The 26,154-nt window shown below is 40.2% G+C and overlaps 1 protein-coding gene across 14 annotated transcripts in view; it reads right to left on the minus strand.

Annotated features, from left to right (window-relative positions):
* The window catches only part of ADD3 (adducin 3), a 197,559-nt gene that overhangs the window by 63,698 nt on the left and 107,707 nt on the right, over positions 1-26,154 (minus strand). For 6 of the 14 annotated variants that reach the window (XM_048856055.2, XM_048856063.2, XM_048856047.2 and 3 more), the window contains one exon: positions 20,125-20,226. The exons of 7 other annotated variants lie outside the window; for them this stretch is intronic. The gene's annotated coding sequence lies outside the window, so the exon portion shown is untranslated. Of the gene's footprint in view, positions 1-20,124; positions 20,227-25,302; positions 25,414-26,154 lie in introns of those variants that run through there. One more of the 14 variants, XM_048856058.2, reaches the window with a different exon arrangement.

Genomic DNA, 26,154 nt, shown 5'->3' on the forward strand with positions numbered 1-26,154 from the left:
TAATGTCCGTGCTTAGATGCTAGGATGATTGTTGCTATGTAATAGCTGTAGATATCACAGTGTTGTTTTGAATGCAAATTTTCAAATGCATCTCTCTAGAAGCTTAAAAGCATCTTAAAAGAAACAGATTAATTTCTTTCTAAATTACAAACTTTATTTAGAACTGTAATTCGCAATAATGCATACAACACTGCTACTATTCTCTTGTACCGTTTTCTTCTGTTCTTCCTACCCTCATCCCCTTTCAAGTTCACAGTATAACAGTTTTTACTACACTTTTATTGAGTGCCATTTTCTCTTTTCTATGACTGTTACATGATTTTTGAACATTTTTCTCTTACTAAGCCTGTCTTTTCTTCCCTACTGTAGGTGATTGTGCGGTGAAATCCTAATACTAGATTTCTATCATTCATTTCTATACAACATCACCACCACCGATGTCAACAAAAGATTATTATTTTAATTGCAGAATAAAGCATGGAGATGACTTTGGGATAGCTTGGGAAAAGAAGTGGTCAAACTATGGCAGTGTGAAGAGAAATATTCAGGCTCAAATACTGAACAGCTAAACTCTCAAGTTTGCTCTGCTAAGCAAACAAAAGAATCTGACAAACAGTGTGGCATGAATGGTTACAAAATGTCCATTAATCAAATGGTAAGTCTTCCAATACTAGTTTCCAGCACCATTTTTAGGAGTGCTGCAGTCTACTCCCTCTGCTTTATAAAACTGTTGACAGGTTAAGCAAAGATGTGATGGGTCAGCAGTGCCATTTGTTTTCATGCAGGATTCTCTCGCACCATTTCCAGCAGGCATTTAGATAACCTAACCTCTTGATTTTGTACAGAATGGAATAAAATTTCACTATTTATAAATGGTTTCTAGCATTAAAGCCCAATAAACATTAAAGATCATTTTACTAACACTATGTTAAGTCCTAGGCATTATATTTCACAGAATAAAAATAAACCCAATATAATTGAAGAAATATTTTATTACAATAAGCACATTTATAGTACATTACCATTTTAAAGCAGCATGGAAGAGCAGACAGGCTCTGTGCAAGGAAGATACTTAAGCATGGGAATAACTTCAAACTTGTGAGTAATCCCATTTGTTTCAACAGGATTATTCACATGCTTAAAATTACACGATTAAGTACCTTCCTGAATAGGGGCCTGATTCACAAGAGCCAGTATCTACTCTGGCTGCGGTGGATTTTCTGCATGACCTTGGGCAATCTATTTAGCCTCTCAATGCCTTGAGTTTTCTCATCTGTAAATGGGGATAATAATGCTTACCCATCCCTGTAAAAGCACAGAGATCCCTGCAACAGAAGTACTATGATTCAATATTTCACATTCAGAATTTGTCAATGATCTACGTAAATATTTACTGAATATTAACAACGTCCAAGTTTCCTCAATCTTTCCCAAAATGCTTATTGCTATTTTGATGGATTGTCACTGATTTAATATAGTCAAATCTGAGGGAAGGAATTAGGTTTCTTATGTACTCTCTTTATTATAGATCATGCAACTTTCATGATTTTTTTTTTTTTATTATTTAAAGCTGAAGAAAAGTCTCAGAACAGTGTCAGGTAGTTCTAGACCCAAACGTACATTTTAGAAAAGCTTTTTAAAACAAACCAATAGAAATATCTTCTCAAACATTATTAAAATGTGAGTTATTAAAAAAAACAGCTGTTTTTCTTTGTTTGGATTTAAGGATTCTGATGCAGTCTTGGCAACACAAACATTGCAGCATTGCAAAAGTTTTAATTTTTGGTTCTCACGACCTAACTTATTTTCATTGTCCAAACTGAGTGAAATAGGAAAGCAAGCATCAGCAAAAAGGGAAAGCGGGAGAGACAGGCCTACATAAGATCCAGACCGGAATTTTGAACTTGATCTAGTTTGAGAAGGGTCTTGGACCCGGCTCCAGTGAAAGAATAAGTTAACTCAATTTCATTCAGCTTCTATAAAATATTTAAAAGAGAAGTCTTTTAAAAAGTAGTATTTCTAACCTGACAATGCTTCATTATATAATTGAATGTAGCTAAAATTACCGTGATAGACAACAGTCAGTCATACACTTTAATTCAACTTTTAACAGAACATAATTCATTATCGGTCTTTGCAGTTCTATCTGTAAACGGTCACAGAACAATTTCCCTCACTCTTATGGGCAGTGAAATGTATCTAAGATTCCACTGAGATATAACTATGACAAGTGCAAGAAACATGTTTTACCATACATTTGGTTTTAATTATGAAGATCATTCTTAGAAGCCAAGAATTCTGTGTTTTACAAATATATCCTCTTTAGTACCTTCTGGCCTCCTAACATCCTCTTGCAATATCAAGTTTTTCAGGCTCACTCCAAAGTCCACTCTGTAGCAGAAGAGAGGGCTTTAATATTCATGTGAATGTGCACAGTTGGCATGCTGATTGTGCATGCTGGAAGGATTGCATTTATTACAGTAGTTAATCAAACATCCTACAGATTTTCATATGTCCCCTAAAAAGGCACCACTTTGAACTGGGAAGGATACAATAGAATAAAAGAAACGGAATACTTGTGGCACCTTAGAGACTAACCAATTTATTTGAGCATGAGCTTTTGTGAGCTACAGCTCACTTCATCGGATGCATCCGATGAAGTGAGCTGTAGCTCACGAAAGCTCATGCTCAAATAAATTGGTTAGTCTCTAAGGTGCCACAAGTATTCCTTTTCTTTTTGCGAATACAGACTAACACGGCTGTTACTCTGAAACCTGTCATTATGCAATAGAATAAAAGTTCTTCTATTTCATTACTTGGACGTATTCCTTTCAGTTTTAGGGAAGTTTCTATTTGATTCCACATCACAACAGAAGTCTTTTTGATTTTATGGTGGTCTTGATTATCATTAGAAATATCATGGCAAAAACAGCTGCTCCTTTGGTTTAATGAAGGGTCAAAAGTTGTGACGGGTGGGCAATCCAAATGACAGACATGAAGCAACTGGTACATTTTACAAACGTTTACATGAACAACTGATCTTGCACACTGCAATATGTGGCCAATTCTTTTTATAGCCCAAACTTCTGGACCATCTCCTCTTCATAACATAGTAGCAATACTGACCTTTAACAGTTACCAGTTTAGCAACCTCATGCCTCAACTAAAGATAACACTTATGCTTTTTTAAACACTGCCACCTATTGATAGTTTAGAGGTAGAACTCAACTGTTTAAATGTTCCCAAAAAAGGGATTTGGAAACCCAACCAGCAGTGTATTCTACAAGGGTCATTTCTAACTGGAAATCTGTGGCAAAGATAAAACTGCCACAAGTGATAGATAATAAATTCTTCAGGAAAGGGATTGTGTCTTCATGTGTATTTATACAGCACTCCACACAATGGGTCCTCAGTCCTGACTGGGACCTCTGAATACTGCTGTATTATACATTTTAAATAAGAGGAATAAAATTCATGAGAAATCTAAATTTAAGCTGGTAAAATGTCACACTTTTTTTCAAACAGGTATTGGAACATGTTTCTGTAAACAGAAACATATTTTTGAGAATCTTGTGAAGCTGAATTACATATTAAATACAAAGTAATTGTATATTTAAACAACATTACATTTGTGAGAGAACTAGCCAAAAGCTAAGACATTTTAAGGTAAAAAGCATATAATTATACGCCCTTAAACTCATACGAATAAGAAAAGGAAAGGTGACAACAGGAGTGTTAAGGATGACTCAAGGTTTCCAATTGTAGTTTAAAACACTACTTTTGGGCTATTGGATCCAAACCCTGTAGCTTCCCTTAGGGGCACAACTATTTCATGCACCTTAGAGACTAACCAATTTATTTGAGCATGAGCTTTCGTGAGCTACAGCTCACTTCATCAGATGTATACCGTGGAAACTGCAGCAGACTTTATATACACACAGAGATCATGAAACAATACCTCCTCCCACCCCACTGTCCTGCTGGTAATAGCTTATCTAAAGTGATCATCAGGTGGGCCATTTCCAGCACAAATCCAGGTTTTCTCACCCTCCACCCCCCCACACAAATTCACTCTCCTGCTGGTGCTAGCCCATCCAAAGTGACAACTCTTTACATAATCAAGTCGGGCTATTTGATTGAACTCCACCTCCACTGCTGGCACCACCACCCATCGTCATACACAAGCCAATGGTTGGTTTGGAGTGGGGCAGGTGAATTTGGACTTGTCCTCTATATTGGAGTGAAGCATTTTAGTCTACATATTTTTTAACAATACCAACTATTTGTAAATACATATTTTAACACAAATACTAATTTAAAACACCAACTGAAAGACCATAGTGAATTTAATCATCTTAATACATAATTATTTTGTAAAAATGGATATTTGCCCTAACGGAACTTAAATCTATTCATGTGTGAGTTGGAGTGTTTCAAGAATTTAGCAGACGAGGTGGTGAAGAATTTTCCAGGAAGGCAATGAACAACCCTCACTGAACCCAAAGAGATCTGATGATGTGTTGTATAACCTTTCTAATCAATATGCTATCCATTGCTTCTATAGAGACGCAGTTTATTCCTTCAAGCACAAAATCAGAAAAAAACAGGTTTTGGAGGAAGGAACTCAGTGAGGGTTGAGTGGTTCTGAATCCATGCCCCTACCTGAGTGCAAGATACAGAGGTGCAGTGTTGAGTCCTTTTGTGCTCCTACATATATGTTCCCTGACAGCAGATTTTTACAAAGCAGATCCAGTGACCTTTGCTCACCCCCCATACACCCCTTCAGGGTAGATCATTTGGAACTCTCAGCCTCAGAGCATTTACACTAGCCTTCTGCTGCGCTGAGGAACGTTCCTTCCAGAGACAGAGTTATGCAGCAGAAAGGAGAAAACAAAACAAAACAAAAAAAAACTTAAAAACCACTTTTTTTGCATTTATACTTTTTATATTGACCAACATGCCAAAAGAAAGCACAGGCCCTGTACTTAGCGGGGAAGGACAACATCAGGAAAGTAAGTTTGATTTAGCTGGGGATTGGTCCTGCTTTGAGCAGGGGGTTGAACTAGATGACCTCCTGAGGTCCCTTCCAACCCTGATATTCTATGATTCTATGATAAAGGGCTTAACCTGCATCAACGGATATTAGGAAAAATCTTTCTAACTAGAAGGGTAGTTAAGATCTGGAATAGGCTTCCAAGGGAGGCTGTGAAATACCAAACACTGGAGGTTTTTAAAAAATGGTTGGACAAATACTGGTAAGGGATGGTCTAGGTTTATCTGGTCCTACATCAGAGCAGGAGGCTGAACTTAACTTCTCAAGTTCCCTTCCAGACCTACATTTCTAGGATTCTATGATCTTTAGAAGATGCTGTTGAACTTGGGATGCATGTTTAGACACAGAATGGGATTTTGATAGGTAACTTGCAAACCACAGTAGACAAGGTTTACAGTGGTCATGCTGACACATTTAATAACTGCTCAAAAACCACTGACATAACTTCATAGTTCAAAACATCTTGCTTCACTATGTAAACAGAAGCATCCTGTTTAAAAGGCAAAAAGTCACACACATACAACACATTAAAACATAAAATTCCTAAGCCTGTGCCAGTTGAATCCAGTGAACAACATTGTGCTACCTTCTCAATAAAACAGAACAAAAACGTTAGGTAAGTAGGAGTAACAAAATTCTGGTGTGCAATGTATTTCTCTTGACTCAGCAAGTGGGTGGCTTGATTCTCCGAGGGCAACATGCTCCAATGATTCCACTCAGAGGGTTTTGTAGTTGCTCAAAAGTACTCACAAGTGCTCCTCTGCATGGCTGCACTGCTGGACAGGAAGGAGTTGGCCAGGTAAGAGCCATATTTTACCAGACTCCTACTGAGCCTTTTATTGCAAATTAAATTTGTCTTCCTTAGTGGAATCCCTGAGGGTTGATGATAGGACACACATTACCTCTTCTGTGGTCGATTTACACCCTCAAAGGTTTCCTCGAATCATTTAAAAGCAAAAAAACAAAACAAAAAAACCCTTGAACTAATAAGTTCAGAAGCAACACAGGATGCCTTAAGAAAGCCCCACCCCTTCTTGTTCTGGATCAAGTTCTACTTACATAAATGTGCATAAGAATCCCAAAGTTTTGAGCTACTGATTCATTGTACTAGAGGGCTTGACCTGGTTTCTTCCCCTCTCCAACACCATCCACTGAAGTGATTACAAATGTAAATACTAAGAGTTGAATGGGGGTCCTGGAATCTCATAAGCCTCAATAATAGAAGATAATTTAACCTAGTTCTTAAGGAAGCCAATTTAAAGCCAAATCATCAGTTTAGAGGCAGCCAGTGCAGTGAATGGAGAATACAGAATGATCAGTAGCCCAAACCAACGAGCACATATATCCCTGAATTCTGAACAACTGCTGAAGGCTTACTGTTAGAAGCCTTGCTAGAACACAAACAATGACTGATACAGTCGATCAGCTATAAGAAGGAAAAGTAATAATATTGTCCTCCCCACACATTTTAAACACTCCAGGTGAAAAGAAAAGGAGTACTTGTGGCACCTTGGAGACTAACCAATTTATTTGAGCATGAGCTTTCGTGAGCTACAGCTCACACGAAAGCTCATGCTCAAATAAATTGGTTAGTCGCTAAGGTGCCACAAGTACTCCTTTTCTTTTTGTGAATACAGACTAACACGGCTGTTCCTCTGACTCCAGGTGAAAGTTACTATTGCTTTCCAGTGAGAGTCATGAATTATCTCGTTTTCTCGTGTAATTCTCCCTCACGTCTGGGCAAAACAAAAGATGCTCTCAAATGAGCAACACAAATAGCATATCACATGAGCTACATGCCTGACATGCTAAGCAAAACATTCTGGACATTGCAGGGATTTCAAACATTTTTCAGGATGCAAAACTAGCTTCACTTTACAAACCTTTTTCCCTGTGATTTAAACTGTCTTCTCTCTCACCTGGACTTATTCAATTTAAAGAAAAAAACAGAAGCATGTCTACATAGCTGAAGGGAAGCCTGTACCATGTGTTAGGGATATAATCATCCTAAAAGCCAGGGTGGCACAAATGGGTACCCTTTAATACATGCAGTGTATAAACTGCATTTATATTCTACTGGGGGCCAAGATGAGGGGGAGAGAGGATCTCTTTCACAGTCTCTCCTCAAGGAAAAGCAAACCAAGCACATTAAAAGTTTGACTTAAACTGTAAACCACTAATGTTGGATTGGTTTTGAATAAATTCATTATTTCTAACCAAATACAACAGATGGCCCCTGCTCATTTTCAAACCTACAGAGAGTCACAGTCACTGCTGCTGAAGAGTTCTTCCCTGAACAATTATTCCAGGTTATTTTGTTTTCTAATTTCCAACAGAACAGAAAAATATGTAGAAATGTTTCAATATTTATTCTATTATGTGAAAAAGTCACTGTTACTCTTACTTTTATTTTGATTTAAGCAACATATGCCCATGCTAAGCCTGGAAACGAGTCACTTCAGCCTCCGTGTTAGCCTATCCCAGATAAACATGACATTTCTAGCTACAGCATAAAGGAGGAAAACTTTGCTCTGTCATCAAAGCTTGAGGGCACATACCACAGTCTGCTCTACAGAAGAAAGCATGCTTGATCTTTTCTATGTTACTTTATTATTTGATTCATGCATCTGTTTTTTGTACTTCTGGAAAAATCTAACATTGCTTTTACTTTTTTCATAGAATTAGAGATGTCCACCTTAGCCTAAGAACATGCAAAAAAAATTTAGATCATTTACAGTATGTAGAATAGATGGTGACAGCTGCCTGTCAATGATTTCCGTTGTCTTTTTATTAGAAAAAAAAGAACGCCCCAAACTAGAAGCCACATTTATAACAGGCCCCATAAGCATTTTGGGAGACTGTGCGTAGTCACATAAAATCAAGGAAGACGTAGGCTTTTCTTTCATAATAATGAGAGTGCATTGTATGCTTTTAGAAAGTACTGTCTACTCCAAAGAACAACCTGTAAAGAGAATCTGGTTTAAGGGTTAAGCTAAAGACTGTTGGAAGGAAGACGGTTGGTGGTTTATTGGTGGTTTTAGTATTTGAAACTGTATGTCCCTAGCTTGGCAGTTCATTGTGTTTGTATTTTTGGGAAGGGATGGGAATGGGAGTTTACAATTGTTGGTTTTGATCACTGGGCAATACTTCGAGTTTGGATACAAATGAATGTAGATTGGAAAGAAATATTTAACGTTATCAGGTTGGGATTTTTTTGGTTGTTTGTTTTTAAAATTATAGTAGTTGCACCATCCAGATTTCTACTTGTTGCATCAGTTTTATTCTCCTTCTTAGCTAGAAGTTACTCAAAACTGGTCAGGATTGGGATTACAAAGAAGCCACACAGAGATGAGAAGAAGCTTGTTAAATTCCACTCTATGTGGACCGACTGATATTTTTCCATGTATTTTCAATTTAACCTCAAAAGCCAGAAATCACAAATATAAAACACTCCAAACATGGCCCACAAAACCCTTGCCTCACAAGCATCGGCATGCCACTAAGTTACATGGAACTTGCTGATCAGTTTGCAGTGTATTTGAGCCATATTCATTTTTGTATTAATTCAAATTAATAGATTCAGAATAGATCTTTATCCCCCAAAAGCCTGACAAAACATAATGTATTTGGAATGTGGAAAAGGCTTTTATTGCTTTGCAGGTTCAGGAGGTGACCCATATCAGTTACGCTGGTAAGGATAATGTATATAATGTTTGTACATAGAGAGCATTCAAAACAATTTTCAGTCTAGCCTATTTTCACGAGGAAAAGGTAGAATTACAGGGTATATACGTTATATTCTTGAGCTCCAACTTTTCTTTTTCCCGCCTTTTTTTGCTCATTAATATATACAAAGAAATAGCATTCTGGCAACAACAGTTTTATGTGCAGTTAAGATTTAATTTTGTTGGCAGGAGAGGAGGATTGCTCTGGGATAACACATAACGTTGTGTCTGGTCTGGACTGTTTGTGCAAACTGGTTACACACTGTCTTCAAATTGTCATAACCTTCCACAAGGCAGACAATTGGTCACAGAGAACACATTCAGGTGTGATGCCTGAAGCAACTATGTAGAGCGGCTGACCAATACTAAAGCCATATGAAAATTTATTAGGCTAAGGTGCAGCGTACCTCATCTTAAACAATCATCCAAATGACTGGAAGAAGGGGCAGGAAAGGGAATGCATTAAAAATAACTAGAGATGAGGGCAAAGACACCCTTTCTCCCTAACTCCATCACAGAAAATACCAAGGGCTATTGGGTAGTCCTTTGGCCTTCTGATGGCCCAACAGCATATCAGCTAACAGTTATGTTAAGTTAGAAGTTCTTAATAAAAGGGTGAGATATATCAGAAAATATCACCTATAATAATATATCTCAGGTATTTCTAAGGCCTCTGTCACTGTGGTATTTCTGTTTATGTAACTGATCATATAAAATCTTTGTGGACCTTTTGTAAAACACAATAGCACAACTGCAAATATGTTGCAAGCTTTAAGGAAGTTATTTATCTATAAATCACAAAGAACCTTCTTCATATACAGAAGAGGTTTAAGACATAACCAGGAAAAATAGCCTCAAAACACTAATATTTCCAAACTGAAGTGCAATTTCTTCCAGTTAAATTAAATCCATTTAAAAACTAGAAATGGTTTAAGTGGTCCATTTCTTTGAGATTGATTAAAAATTGGATAAATACCTGGGCAATTTACAACAAAAAAGCAATTTTGCAAGTCTGATGAAGAAATTTAATGAGTAAAGCAATGGAATTTCTCTTCAGAGGAGAAAAAAACCTGCTTCCAAGATAACTACCGTAGTTTGTTATTGAGCCCCTATGCAATACATTAGATTTTAATGTATGATCCAACAAGCCATGCAGAGCTCTCTAGGAAAAAAGTATAATAAACTGATGCCTGTAATTCTGACTGAAATAAATGGTAGATGTGCACACATCTGAAGGCAGAATTTGGTCCACAATAATTTAAGGGAGAACTAAATGTCTCTTAGAAAAAGAAAAACTCCATTTCCTAATTCTTTTCAAGGTATCATTACAAATGTTTTTCTTTAATTCCTGAATCTCTAATATTCACTCTTGTTACAGTCTCTATGGTAACATCCATTGTTTCATGTTCTCTGTGTATATAAAATCTCCGCACTATATTTTCACTGTATGCATCCGATGAAGTGAGCTGTAGCTCACGAAAGCTTATGCTCGAATACATTTGTTAGCCTCTAAGGTGCCACAAGTACTCCTTTTCTTTTTACAGACTAACACGGCTCTACTCTGAAACCTGTCATTATGCAAGACTCTGACACCATGCCTTTTCAAAAATCTGTACCACAGGGTACTTGTAAATACTGGATACTTTTTGTTTAAAATAAGGACCATTTGTGAAATCATTTTTTTAGAGACAGATCCTAAACAAAAAAAAAAAAATGTTTTTCAGGGGAAATAAAGTAGTACATATTTTTACAAGGCTCTTCAAGATACTGCAATAAAGTCTGACATACGACAAAGGATGCTGGGCTAAATTTTCAAACATGTACAGCCACCTTACGGCTGCCAAAATTCCTCAGATAACCATTTTAATGAGATATTTTGGTAAGAGGTTGTATCATTGTTATGATAAAGATTATCTAATATATCTGGGCTTGCATGGGGAAGTTTCATAAATTTAATACAAGAATATATGAAGGAATTAAAATCTGAAAACAAATTTAAGGCTGGTGGGACAATCTTAGCAAATGAAAAGTAGTTGTACAACGAATACTTGATTTCTGTAGTAAACAGCATAGCTGCTCAATCTTCTAAGGGCTTAAGACTGAAGGATGACAAGCACGCAAAACTCCCAACAATTGCCATTGGGTGCTGATCTAGAAGAGTTAATCTTACCTGGACTGACTGTAGTGTTGAACAAAATAGGGAGTACACAACAAGTGGGAGTGTAACAGGCAATTACTAGAAATGGTTACTTACCTGCAACTGGAGATTCTTCAAGATGTGTGGTCCCTATCTGTATTCCACATATGGGTACACATGTTCTCCATGCACTAGAGTGAGATCAGAGATTTGGGGCAAGTAGTATCTGTTGGTCTGCACATGTGCAGTTGCTTCTCTTATGCTCCAAACCGAGGAAATAAAGGGTGGCATGGACTAATACCTCTCCAGGTCCTTCTTTTACAGCAAATCAGATAGGATCCAAAGCAGAGGGGAAGAAAGGTGGATAGCAAGACACAGATAGGGACCACACACACATCTTGAAAAACCTCCAATTGCAGGTAAGTAACCTCCATTTCTTCTTTGAGTGGTGGCCCCTATGTGTAATTCCACATGTTGGTGACTGATAAGTAGTATTCAAATAGGAGGAGGGTGCGAGAATGCAGTTGATATGAATGTCTAACACTGCTGTTCCCACAGCTGCATCTGACGAGGAAGCCTGGTCCAGAGAGTAATTCTTCATAAAGATGTGGATGGAACTCCAGGTAGCCACCTTACAAAGGTCTAGTATTGGAACTTCTCAAACAGCTACTGGTGAAGTTGCTTGTGCGATCGTGGAGTGGGCCCTCGTACTGTCCAGGGAATGAATATGTTCTGGTCATATAATAGAATCATAGGACTGGAAAGGACCTCGAGAGGTCCTCTGATCCAGTCCCCTGCACTCATTGAAGGATCAAGTATTATCTAGACAACCCCTAACAGGTGTTTGTCTAACCTGCTCTTAAAAATCTCCAGCACCCAGTGGTCCGAGGTGATCCACAACCAGGCCGAATGGTAGGGATGAAGATGGTGGAGGAAAGAAGAGGGTGGATCCTGGGAGGTGACTGGGGCGTCACTCTCGACCGCACCCTCAGAACGAGTGCTTCTGGCCCCCAGGGTGCATCATTGGGCCAGGCTGCACAGGTGAGCAGGAGGAGGAAGGGCAGCAGCAGCTGAAACTAACATCCCTGTCCCTTCTACTTGCAGACCCTAGACAAGACTGCCAAGGCCTAGGCAGCAGCCGGAACTGCTTTCTTGCAGACGGCGGCGTATATATGGCCAACATGCAAAGTATGGCACAAATGTCTTAACCCATGCAGCATTGCATCCATCTGCTCTGAAAAAAGACCAATCCCATCGAATGGAGGGGGGGTGTCTTGGATGGAGGTCTGCATATCTTTGGAGAGGCAGGTGGTCTGAAGTCAGGAGCTGAATCTCATAATCACTGCTGACGTGACCACCCTAGCCGCTGAGTCAGCTGTGTCCCATGCCATTTGGAGGGAACACCGAGCCTCCGTGGTGCCCTCTTTCACCAGTGTGCCATTCCTGAGGTAAACCCTGTGGAGGGACTCTTGAACTTATGGCAGGAGTATCCTAAGTCGAAATTGTATCTCCCTAGGAGATGAGCAGAAACAGCTCCAATTTTTTGGCCTCTATTTTTGGAAGTCGAGCTGGTATGCCCTTGTTTATCTTTTTCATTGGCCGCAGAGACCACTGGTGAGCCTGGGGGGGGGGGGGGGAGGAGAAAGGTGGGTGTAAAGGTACTCAAACTCTTTGGTTGGGAAAAAGTATTTCTTTTTGGCCCTTTTAAAGGTGGGATGGATGGATGAAGGAGTTTGCCAAAGGGCCTTGGCAATTCTGAGGACACCATCATGCACTGGTAGTGCGACATGGGCCGGGGTAGAGCCTGACAGGATGTTAAACACGGTGTCCACCTGTTCAGCCATTTCCTCCAACTCCAACTTCCCTGGCCACCCGTCAAAGCAGGGCCTGGTGTTCTTTAAAATCATCCGGCGGGCTGGCCCTTGAGGGTCCTGCAATCACCTCGTCTGGGGACGAAGATGATGACTGTACCATTGGGGGAGGCCCTGGGGCATCTTCCACCCTGGGGGAGGGAGGCTTAGGGGTGGGTACAGTCTCTTCTGCCTCGACCTCTGAGCATGCTTCATACACCAAGCCCAGTGTCACCGGTGTCGCCAGCTGTTGCTATGAGGCGGAGTCCGATAAGCGGTGTGAAGGGAGCATTGCCATGACTGGCATTCCCCATATGCTCCAATAAAGACACTGCACTGGCCACTGGCCGTGCTGCAAAGGCGGTGCTGATGTTGACGCGGACTCAGGTACTCATTCGCGCTGGTGGAGTCTCGGCGAAGGGCTGACCTGCCCTTCTGCACTGGAGGAATCCCCTCCCATTGACCATGGTGAGGCCGCAGATGCCTGAGCCTGTCTGCTGACCAGTGCCCAGAGCTAGGGGATTGGTGCTGGTATTGAGGGGACTGGTGCCAGGGGGACCAGAGATATGACAGAGAGCACTCCCACAGGGTAGGCAACCCAGACCTGCGCCAAGAGGACTACCGTTGGGAGGGTGAACGGTTCCGGTAGTACAGAGATCAGCATCTCCCTCTAGGCAATCCGCGTTGGGATGGCAGGGACCACGATCACGGTGCTGGTGACCGAGGGCAAGCCCCAGAGGATCTAGGCTATGACTCAGGCGATCTGCGGCATGGAGGTGGAGAGCACTACTTTGTCTTGGGGGATCAGCAGCACTCTACTGCCCCAAGGGGTCTTAGAGGCTGGCTTGCCCTCGTGGGGAGCCTTTGCCGCTCCTGTGGCATGTGCTGCATCAGCAGTGTGGGCGGAGGCCTTTGTTCTCTCAGCACTGGGAGAGCTTGTGAAGGCATTGGTGCAGTCAGGGATTTTGGTCCCACGCCACTCCCGGGAGTTGGTGGTGGACCTTTTAAGGGGCTATTGGCCCCAACCAGGAAGGCACAAACCCGTGGATCCAGAGTGGCCGGGTGGCCCGAAGTGGGACCCTTGCCTGATGACCCATAGCCCTTCTTGCCTGGTGCCGGGGAGCTGTGTTTCCTCACCTTCTTTTGGGGCACCGGCAACTGGGAATGGTGCCAGAAGGAGCCCAGTGCCGGGGGCGCACTGTGCACAGAAGCAGTTGTGAGTCCTGGTGGGATGGCACTGAAGCCAGACCAAGGGCGGACCCCAAGAGAGCCAATAAATGAATATCCTGCTCTTTCTGCGTGCAGGGCCGAAAGTTTTTACAAATATGGCACTTATCTCTCACAGGTGATTCCCCCAAGCACTTGAGGCAGCTGCTATGGGGGGGGGGGGGGGGGATATCACTTACAGGCATAGCCCTGTTTCAGTCCACGCAGGGCTTAAACCCGGGAGAGCAGGGCATGCCCCACCTGGAGGGAAGTCTCCGCTGGGACTCTAAACTACTAACTACACTTAACAACAAAACAACAAACAACAACTACCTAGCACTAATTACTACAGCTATAAAAAACTATTTACAAGGCCCTAAGGCATGAAGTCAGTAAAGACAAAAAACTACTAGCCCTTGCTAGGCAAGGAAAGGCGCTCCGACTAATCACCATGGGCGGTAAGAACGAACAGAGAGGACGTAGAGCCAGCGGCGCCTGATATACTGACGCATGACTGCGACACTCAAGGGGGCGCCACTGCCGACCCTATAGATACTGCCAAGACAAAAATCTCTGATAACCTCGCACGTTGGCATGCACGCACCTAGAATGGAATTGACGTGAGCAACCACTCGAAGAAGAATGACTTTTTGGGATGAATACCAGTAAGTGAACAGGCTGGTTCATGTGATATTCTGAAATGACCTTGGGGGTGAATTTTGGGTGGAGACGAAGGGAGAAATACGAGAACAGTGGGACTGCTATGAGTACTTCCAGTTTACCCCTCTGTCTGGCCGATGTGATGGCAACTAAGAAGGCAGCCTTCATGGAGATGTGGAACATGTGGCCATTGGTTCAAAAGGTGGTCTGGTTAGAGCTGATAGTACCAAGTTGAGGTCCCATTGTGATGTGTTTCATAACTGCCAGGAAGGTCCTTTCAAGAAGGTCGAGGCCTTCCAAGAACTGAATAGTAGTAGGGTGAGTAAAGATAGAGTGGCTTTCCACCAAAGGATGAAAGGCACTGAATGTTGCCAAGTGGACTTTTAATGAGCTAAGAGAAAGCTCTGACATTTTGAGGGACAGGAGACAGTCTAAAGTGACAGGGACACCTGCTGATTCTAATAATGGATTCCATTGTGACCAAGTAAAGAAACACCTCTATTTACGTAAATAGCATTTTCTAGTGGAGATTTTTCTTCTGTGATTTAGGATAGTTCAGACAGCCTCTGAACATGAACATTCCAGTTTTGATTCCCATCCAAACACCAAATTATGAAATGAAGATAGTCTGGGTTGGAATGTCTGATCCTGCCCTTGCCCTTGCCCTGAGTTAACAGATCCAGAAAAGGTCAAATATAGATGAGAAGACAGGGTGACATTTGCAGAAGGTCTGGAAACCAAAACTGTCTGGGCTAATTGGGTGCAATGAGAACACCACTGGCCCTGTTGTGGAGAATTTTGTGGAGAACCCAAGGTAGCAGGGGATGGGAGGAAAGACATACTTTGGATGGTCCATCCAGGAGAAAAGAAAAGCATCACCCTTGCAGTCTTGGCTTAATCCTGATCCAGAGTAGTAAAGATTTAATTTCTTGTTTGTTTGGGAGACTAACAAGTACCAACATGGTGTTCCCCACTCAGTGAAGATTTTGGTCAAGATAAAATTGTGTACTTCCCATTCAGTCTACAGCAAAGTGCCTACTGAGATTGTCCACCAGAGTATTCTGCACACCTGGTACCTACATCACAGAAAGTATGATGTGGTTCTTCATGCACCAGTTCCACAAGTCCACTGCCTCTATACACAGAGGAAGAGATCTTGCTCCACTCTTTATTTTATATTAAAAAAGACAGTTATCAAGTTGTCCGACATTATTTGGATGTGGCAGGACTGTATGAGGAGGAGGAATTCTTATGTTCCCCCAGCCTCTGTTTGCCAGAAGACGGGAATGGGCGACAGGGGATGAATCACTTGATGATTACTTGTTCTGTTCATTCCCTCTGGGGCACCTGGCATTGGCCACTGTTGGAAGACAGAATACTGAGCTAGTTGGACCTTTGGTTTGACCCAGTATAGCCGTTCTTATGTTCTTGTAGGAATGTGTTGTAAGCTAAGAGAACTGCCACCATCTCCAGCAGACTGATATGCATTCTGGCCTCCCTTGGAAACCATGGAGCTTGTGTAGTGCGACTGTCCATACGAGACACCCCTCCACCCCATACCAGGAGGGATGCATCCATCATTGTGGTTACATCGGGGTAGATGGAAGAAAGAGGACTCCCACTCACACCTGGTCTGGTTTTGTCCACCATATGAGAGAGCTTTGACTTTTGGTTGAGATTGCTACCTTAGTATTCATGTTGTCCTTATGCAGTAAAGTAAACAGATTGAAGCCAGTCCCGCAGTCAACAAATGGGTAGTCTGGCAAATGGCGTTACATATGTATACGCAGCCAAGTGGTCTATTATGGAAAAGCAGACTCTGATAGTGGTTTCAGGTCTGAGGGTGACTTGGTTTAACTGGCTGTTCGTAGCCTAAAATCTGTCTATAGGGAGGTAAGCTTTTCAGGAGGATGGTTTCGGGTCACTCCTATGAAATCTATAGTCCTCATGGGACTTTTCTTTGTTTACAGACTCTCAGCAATGTCAGAAGTGGAGTAAGCATAGGGTTGCCAATTGGACCTCCTGGTTTGATCTGCTTATGATTAGTCAGTTGTCATGATATGGGAAGATTGTATGACCACTGCATTTCATCTGGGCCACTACTTTTTGTGAAGACAATTCAGGCTGGTGACTCAGGGAAGTACCCTGAATTGGTAGTCACCAGCCTGAATTGAAGTACCCTGAATTGGTAGTGCTCTTGTTCTACCATGAATTTCAGAAGTCTTCAATGTGGATATTCACCAGTCCCACAGAAGTGAGCATCTTTCGTGTTGAGGGCATGAACCATGTGTTCTCTTCCAAGGAGGCAATTATTGATGCCAGTGTTACCATGCAAAATTTTGATTTGCAAATAAAAACTTTTAGTTGGCATAGCTTAAGAACTGGTCTCCATCCTCCATTTTTCTTAGAAATTATGAAACATGAGAACTAGAACCACTTCACTTGATGTTGGGATGGCACCTGCTCTATGGCCCCCTTTTGGAGGAGAGAGTTCACCTCCTGATGAAGGATCTCCTCATGAGAGTCGTCCCTGAGAAGGAGCTGGGAAAGGGGCATGTGGCAGGGAAGTGAGATAAACACCTCATCCCCAGCCCCACCCCAGAGCCTGAACCCCTGCTGCAGCCCTCCCACCCCTCCATGTCCCAACTCCCTGCCCCAGCCCTGGTCCCAGCCCAGAGCACCCTCCTACACCTCAAACTCCCCACCCCCAGCTAGAACCCTCAACACCCACTCCCCCATCCACCCACTTCATCCTCCCCATCCCAGCCCAGGGCCCCCTCCCGCACCCTGAAATCCTCATTTCTCCCCACCCCAGAACCCACACTCCCAGCCAGAGCCCTCATCCCCTCCCACACCCCAATCTCAATTTCATGAGCATTCATGACTCACCATACAATTTCCATACCCAGATGTGGCCCTTGGGCCAAAAAATTTGCCCATCCCTGTTCCACATAGACCTTGTGTCTCCTGTTACTTAGTTGGAAACATTTTTCAAGAGGGGAACAAACTATAAAAAAAGGGGACAAACACTCCCAACACATCCCTCTCTCTGCTCATTGATTCATTACACCTGAATGGTAAAAGGAAGCAGCTGTTGGACTGGCAGAAGGGTTCTGAGCTAAGAAGTTTGGTCAGTAAGGCTGCTGAAAGCACCTGGTAAGAGAACTGCTTTGAATTTAATACAGTTTAAGTTAAGCACCAATAATGTTTTATCCTTATTTTTCTTGTAACCATTTCTGACTTTTACGTCTCATTACTTCTATTCACTTAAATGTTCTCTCTTTGTAGTCAGTAAACTTGTTTTATTTACTCTAGTGTGTTTAAATTGAAGTGTCTGGAAAACTCCATTTGGGGTGACAAGTTGTGTGCATATTATTTCTATTAAAGAAATAAATGGACCTAATATAGCTTCTATTGTTCAGGAGAAGGCTGGGTGGCACAGGACATCCAATCTTACATTTCCGCCCCAGAAATGTGAGTGTGTTAGGGGTTCAACCAAGGCTGGTGAGAGCCAGAGTGTAACCAAGTATGGCTGGCAGGCTGCAGTTACACTCAAATACTCAGGATATGGCTTGCATGCTGGAAGGATGTTTGTGAGCAGCACAGGTAGGAGCTCCTTCAGCAAGGCATTATAAAGAACCCAAGGTTTTAGGGCAGAGGTGACACAGCTGGTCTTTAGTCTGGATTGTACACTGTGTGGAAAATGGCCGATGCTACTATGGTGGATCCCACGCTTGTCCTTAGTGTGGTGGGTCAGGGTGCAACCCCTTGCCCCTATTCTTGGGCATTGTGGGCTCTGCTCATGCCCAGTGGGGGAGGGAGAGAAGTGGGGAAGGGCCCCAGGTCCACACCCTGCTCTTCAGCTTTGTGGACCGCTTACCCTCTTCCTGCTTGGGAAAGGTTTCCCTTCCCCTGGTACTCTACTTAACAGTACTCCTCCAACTCTAGTCAACTCTCCTTCCCCTCCCCGTCTGACTGAAACAGGGGATTTTTATTAGGTCTGGGGCAGGGCCTTAATTGGCTTCAGGTGCTCTAATCACCCTGAAGGGAATAAGGCTCTAATCATTCTAGGGCTTATATACCTCTCATCTATCACTCTCCTGCTGCATTACACCTGGTATGTTACAGAGGAACAGCAAATGCTACACTTGGTGGCAATATGAACCTCCCCAAGGCAATAAAGGCAGCACTGGGGTTAGTTACTGACACAGAAAGAACAGGGGCAGGAGATAGTTCTTAAACCCCTGGAATACTGGCATAGTCCTCCTTCATGGGGAGAAACTTCCTGAGGCAAGAAGACTAAGCTATATTAAGTATAAGTAGTTTTTAGTATGTATTTACAAGTATACAAGTAGAGGACGATCATAGTGGGAGCAGCAAATTCCAACTCAGGCCATGCGGTGGTAAGAAGGAATCAGAGAGGAATCAGTCCGTGCCACCCTTTATGCTCTTGTTTTGAAGCATGAGGAGAGCAACTACTTATGCACGGGCGAACAGATACTACTTGCTACAAATCTTCAGTCTCAGGTGTATGGAGCACATACATATACATGTGTGGAATGTATATAGGGACTTGTACTCAAACAAGGTCAGATACTTGCTGAGCTAAAAATATTTCAAAGGTTTCTGGCCATATCTTGCTAAATTATAGCTTCTAAATATGAAGGTAACCAGTTCAAAACTTGAGATTCTATGATACTTTATGTACTGAAAGTTAGTCCTTATTTTGCAATAATGACAATAAATCCATCATCCATGCATCCAAAAAGCATGTTAGTGCCCTTTCGCTAAAGAAAATCATTAAAAAGTTTTAGGATTATGTAGAACCAGAATAGCACAACAGAAAATTACTATGAAATATGTACAGAAAATATAGTAGGGCTCTCAAAATAGTAAGACCTTTGCTTCTGCCTGTGAACATCAGTTTACAAAGTTTCCATGGGAACCTGCTACTAACATATGAATGTTCTTGTTACATTATATTTTGAACAGAAATTCCTTTGTGAAAAAGGCCAACAATCAGCGTCAATCACCTAATGAAATTATAATGACCTTCACTATGCCCAATACAGCAGAGGCATGACACACTGTATATCTCATGGTACAGCTACTGCTATAGATTTGTTTTATATGCCCATACGGAATTGGAGAGTATGTACACAGTGACTTTTAAATGCTTTTTCCTGCATCAAGAGCCTGATTTTGCTCCCCATGAAGTCAATCGGGAAAGTCCCAGCATTTCAGAACTGATCTCTAACAGCCTGATCCAGTGCCCACAGAAGTCAGTGAAACACCTCCCACTTACTTCAATGGACTTTGGATGAGGGCCTAAATGAGCAACTTAGTATTAGTGTGTGGAGAGCAATACTCTAGCAAAATATTCTAGCAATCCCACAATATTAAATATTTTCAAAAAAAATTAAACAGAAAATTTGTTTTTATGATGTGTATGCCAAACAAATACAATGCAAGACAGAAAACTAGTCTCCTTACCTTAATTTTTATTTCTCATAATGGAAGGCATCCACTGGTCTGGACATTACTCATGGATTAGATCTGTTCAATCCACCACAATGCAGGCAGAAAAATTCTACCCTGGAAGGAGATGTGGTATGAAATTTCAGGAGGATTGGTTTTGTTTGTTAGTTAAGGGTATGTCTCTATGTGCAAACTGAGATTGTAATGTGAAACAAGCTTCAACTTTGGCTTTCTTTAAAGAGCAGTTCTACCCTGAAGAAAGCATCTATAAAAAAATGACACCTTTTTATTCAAGAGATCCACTTCACATGGGTATAATGTGGAGTCCCTGTCTCTCTGTTGTATTTAAATGTCCTTTCACTACATTTCACTCCTTGTGAGGCTGCATGGGCAGAGCAAACTGAATTATTTTCCTTTTGGTGCATCAGCAGCGTTGTTTACTAAATTCCACTCATTTGTGTCTGTGCAAAGTCATTAAACATTATGTGACTGCAGGGTAAAAAGGTGAAAGAGTAATTAGCCTTGTAGACTCTTCATCACTGGTAATGGGCCATGAGATGGAAATAATTCAGCTTGACTTTCTGATCCCAGGTAGAATTTGAGGGGCTGGTAATTAGAAGATATTCTGATTTCTGTATCAGATCTGCTCAATTATACATTGATACATACACTAAAAATGAAATCTCATGACACCATTTATGTAGTCAGAATCATTCTTCAAAATGCAATGAGAATTCCATAAAATAGTTGTGTTTTATTTTAAAAAATAATGAATTTAGATTTTCAAAAAGGAAAAAAAAAAACTTTTCTTTGCCAATATTCTTGAATTACTAAGTTTATTTTTATCGTTTTTACTACAGGAAACTATGACAGGAAGCTCTCAAAGTTCAATACAAAACTAAGTTTTTATTTAATATTTGAAAAACAATGGTTAAGGCCTTTACACACTATTTCTACTGATTTCTGAATTAATCCTGAAGACTAGCCAATGCTTTCTTTTGGGATAATACTCAGAACAAAGTACATATTGGGTAGTTATGACACTTGTTGTTCTAATACTTTAATAGCCTATTGTTCACTCTTGGTTGCCTCAGCAAGATAAAACATTGGGGGGGAAAAAAAAAAAGCATTTCCTGACAGGAAGTGAATTCCCACTGTGTGTGACTCCAGCCAAGATCTCTGCTTCACAGAAGGAGTGGCAGCCCTCTTCTGTGATTGCAGAATGACAAAGAAATCATGGTTTTCGTTTATTAATTAAACAAACTATGTAGTCTGTGGATATTGCAGCTCAAGATGCAAATTGCATTGTATTCTGCATGACTTACCGTTCAACTACAGTTATGTTACCAATCCTGAAAAAAGTTAATATTAGGGCTGTCAATTAATTGCAGTTAACCCACACCATTAACAGTGCAATTATAACTGCGATTAATCGCGGTTATTTTTTTTTAATCACGATTAATTTTTTTGAGTTAAATAGAATACCATTTGAAATTTATTAAATATTTTTGATGTTTTTCTACATTTTCAAATATATTGATTTCAATTACAACACAGAATACAAAGTGTACAGTGCTCACTTTATATTTTTATTACAAATATTTACACTGTAAAAATGATAAGAAATAGTATTTTTCAATTCACCTCATACAAATACCATAATGCAATCTCTTTATCATGAAAGCATAACTTACAAATGTAGATTTAAAAAAAAAATTTTACTCATAATTGCACTCAAAAACAAAACGAAGTTCACTCTGTCCTACTTCTTGTTCAGCCAATCACTAAGACAATCAAGTCTGTTTACATTTTACAGGCGATAATGCTGCCAGCTTCTTATTTACAATGTCACCTGAAAGTGAAAATGGGCGTTCACATGGCACTTTTGAACTGGGCATTCCAAATATTTACGAGTCAGATTGCATACAAATGTTTAGCATCTTTCACGCTTCAGCCACCATTCCAGAGGACATGCTTCCATGCCGATGATGCTCGTTAAAAAAATGTGTTAATTAAATTTTGACCGAACTTCTTGAGGGAGAATTATATGTCTCCTGCTCTGTGTTTTATCCGCATTCCGCCATATATTTCATATTATAGCAGACTCAGATAATGACCGGGCACATGTTGTTCATTTTAAGAACACTTTCACTGCAAATCTGACAAAATGCAAAGAAGATACCAATGTGAAATTTCTAAAGATAGCTACAGCACTTGACCCAAGGTTTAAGAATCTGAAGTGCCTTCCAAAATCTGAGAGGGATGAGGTGTGGAACATGCTTTCAGAAGTCTTAGAAAAGCAATACTCCAATATGGAAACTACAGAACCCAAACCACCAAGAAAAAAAAAAAAATCAACCTGCTAGTGGCAACTGACTCAGATGATGAAACTGAACATGTGTTAATCTGTACTGCTTTGGATTGTTATTGAGCAAAACCCGACGACAGCATGGACGCATGTCCCCTGGAATGGTGGCTGAAGTGTGAAAGGACATATAAATTTTTAGTGCATTGGGCACATAAATATCTTGCCATGCCGGCTACAACAATGCCATGGGAACGCCTGTTCTCACTTTCAGGAGACATTGTAAACAAGAAGCGAGCAGAATTATATCTCCTGCAAACAAACAAACCTGTCAGTCTGAGTGACTGGCTGAACAAGAAATAGGACTGAGAGGACTTTTAGGCTCTAAAAGTTTACATTGTTTTATTTTTTAATGCAGTTATTTTTTGTACATAATTCTACGTTTGTAAGTTCAACTTTCATGAGAAAGACTGCATTACAGTACCTGTATGAGGTGAATTGAAAAATACTATTTCTTTTGTTTTTTACAGCACAAATATTTGTAATAAATATAAAGTGAGCACTGTACTCTTTGTTTTGTGTTGAGACTGAAATCAATATATTTGAAAATGTAGAAAACATCTAAAAATACGTACTTAAATGCTATTCTATTATTAACAGTGCGATTAATCACGATAACATTTTAATTGCTTGACAGCACTAATTAATATATCAAAGTGCATCCCCAATTATAGTTATACTCTGTATGTTACATCTCAGGATTTTAAGATCAGACCTGACTATTTCTAGAATTTAGTGACAATCATTCTCAACCTAAAATTATTTCTATACGATAGTCTAGTAACCTTTCTAGAATGTCACAATATACATGGTATCAAATTTACAGTGAAATTATTGGTATTAAATAGAATTTATTTATTCATTCATTGTGTGCCTTTTTAGTAGGTAACATTGCTTAAGTAACATATGTTGTAGATAAGTGCTCAGACATGATGCAGGCCATGGAATAAATACCTAAACAGACAAGTTAATCCAACAGTATAGTAACTATGATAAGATCAAAAAAGTTGCTTGTTACAAATTTTCATCATACACTCTCTTCCAATTAACAAGACCATTAAAGACAATTAACATCCTGCTAACAAGACATTGGACTGTCTGCCATAATACAGTAATAATGAAAATGTGCTCTGTCTCCATCAAATTTACCAGCAACATTTTTAAGGGTTTGTCCTCCCATTCATATGCACATGATTCATTAGTTTTAATGAGAATGAAGTAAATGCAATCAATGGCAAAATAAACTCCAGGAGACTGCATAACTAAATTGCACCATGCCTGAGATGTAGCATGGACTTCTAAAGAAAGCAAACTTTCTGCAAAATAATACTCTTGCTGGAATTCTGCACCACTGCACAGCACAGAATTTGCACAGAATGAATACTCCCTGTAGAGTCCTTCCCCCCCGACAAGAATTTATTATTTCCACCAAAATTCTTAATTTTTCTGTTTTTTCTGTCAGGGTAGACAGCAGGAGCCCCAACCGCACACAATTATATTGTGTTTTTTGACAAAACAAAATATGCAACATTTTAAATTATCATGTGCAGAATTTAATTTTTTGTGGCAGAATTTCCCCAGGAGTAAAGGTAAACTATAACAGAAAATTCTTTCATAGAAGATTCCCAATCATTGTCCTCTACCTACACTGCAGTTTAGAACCTCAGACCTTTGGGTAGCAAAGACACTCCCATGCACCTTTTGTTTTGTAATGAAATTATGGCTAAACAAACCAAATGGTGAAACTCTGGTCTTTCAGGCAATCCTACACGTAACAATTACAAATATACACACACTGTACATTTTAAAAAATTGATTCACTCCACAACAAACATCATGACATGTAAATTCCTGCTTCTGTAACCACGTAAATGTATTGGCAGGATGGTAGGGTAAAGTTCACCTCTCAGGCTGCTTCCTCAGCACCAATCAGCAAAGTCTAGTTATGTCAATTTATGTCACTTTCAGTGCTCAATGAGGCAAGGAAATGGATTAGAGTGCCAGACTGTGGAAACAATGTTAAACAACTATGCCAAAACAGAGCATCAAGCTCCCGGGCTCAGATTTATATGCCCGACTTCATAGAAGTTAATGGAATAAATTAAGTTTAAAAAACGCAATATAAAAAGTGAAACCTATTTCCAGATGGTGAAACAAGATTTACCTGTAGGAAAAACTTTTTAAATAGAATATATTTTTGCGAAGAGAAATATGTAATTTTAAATGCAGTTTTACAAGAAAATCTAGTTTAAAAGACGTTAAAAAAAGTTTTGTTTTTAGAATCTGCTCATGACACAAGAGCTAAGGAAATATAAATGTATGGCATTACGTACAACGCTCAAGGCTATTAAAAAACCCTCCTTGCATACAACTTTCTCTTGTACTTTTAAATCAGAACACACCCCTCTGATAAGTCCCTATTTATAGTGCCATGTATTATGTAATTTGGATTTAGTTCATGATATATACTGGTTTTACTCAGTTTCAAACACATCCTTTTTGTTTGATTTATAATCGTTCAACTGTAAATCTTAAAAGGTAGCTTCAATAACTCACTATCATATCACTACTGAATCCTTTTCTGAACGTATAGTGTGGAAATGCACATCGTAATGTACTGCAAAACAAGAGTCCCATCTAGCTCCTACTGAAGTAAAAGCTTTCCATTGATTGAAATGGAAGCACAAGCAGGCGCCATGTTCCCAACCCCCCCCCCCCCCACTGAACAGTAACAATAGAGAAAAAAATCTTAGAAGAGGTAAACATAGATTAACTGAACACTGACTGCATAGGGAAACCAATAATTCAGACACAAAAATTCAACTCACCATTCACCTAACTACATCAAGGATGAAAACAAAAATGTCTGAAATAGAAGAGAATCAAAATATGCTTCAAACAACTTTCTGCTGCATCCCTCCCCAACTGCTCTGTGAAATACACAGCAGCAACAGCACAAAAGCATCTTTATGGCAGGAATAAAAGGCTCTTTAAATGCTCCTTTTATTTTTTATTGAATGAACCCACTCTTACACAAAGTTCATGCCACAATGTCTCAAGCTTCAAAAGTATTGCGAGATCATGGAGTTGTCAGTCTGCTAATGCTGGTAAAATTACAAACAGAGCAATCTGAAGTATGTACGAAATTTCTATATTGAATCAAGTAATTAAATTGTAATCAAGTGGTTGATTAAAACTATACCATCATTTTATGATAGTTAGCAGCCAGTAAAATGTTTACAATGTTCTTTTAATCCCCCCCCAAAACAACAAGAGCTTCACCCCTACTAACTGAAAACTGTTCTCTCTTTCAGAGCCACTTTCTTGCATGGAGAAACTAAGGAGTTTACTGAGAGACAAAGCCACAGACTCCTCCCAAGTACAGTATTAATCATTTGTGTGGTTTACAGTTGCCATAGAATTAACAAATCTATACCACCTGTGTTTGTTTACACAGAAGCATATTGCAACAGACATCCCATTGCTTAAAAAAAATACAAAAAGAAAAGAGTACTTGTGGCACCTTAGAGACTAACCAATTTATTTGAGCATAAGCGTTCGTGAGCTACAGCTCACTTCATGAAGCGAAGCTGTAGCTCACGAAAGCTTATGCTCAAATGAATTGGTTAGTCTCTACGGTGCCACAAGTATTCCTTTTCTTTTTGCGAATACAGACTAAC

Source organism: Caretta caretta, chromosome 7, assembly GCF_965140235.1.
Source record: "Caretta caretta isolate rCarCar2 chromosome 7, rCarCar1.hap1, whole genome shotgun sequence".
NCBI lineage: Eukaryota > Metazoa > Chordata > Testudines > Cheloniidae > Caretta > Caretta caretta.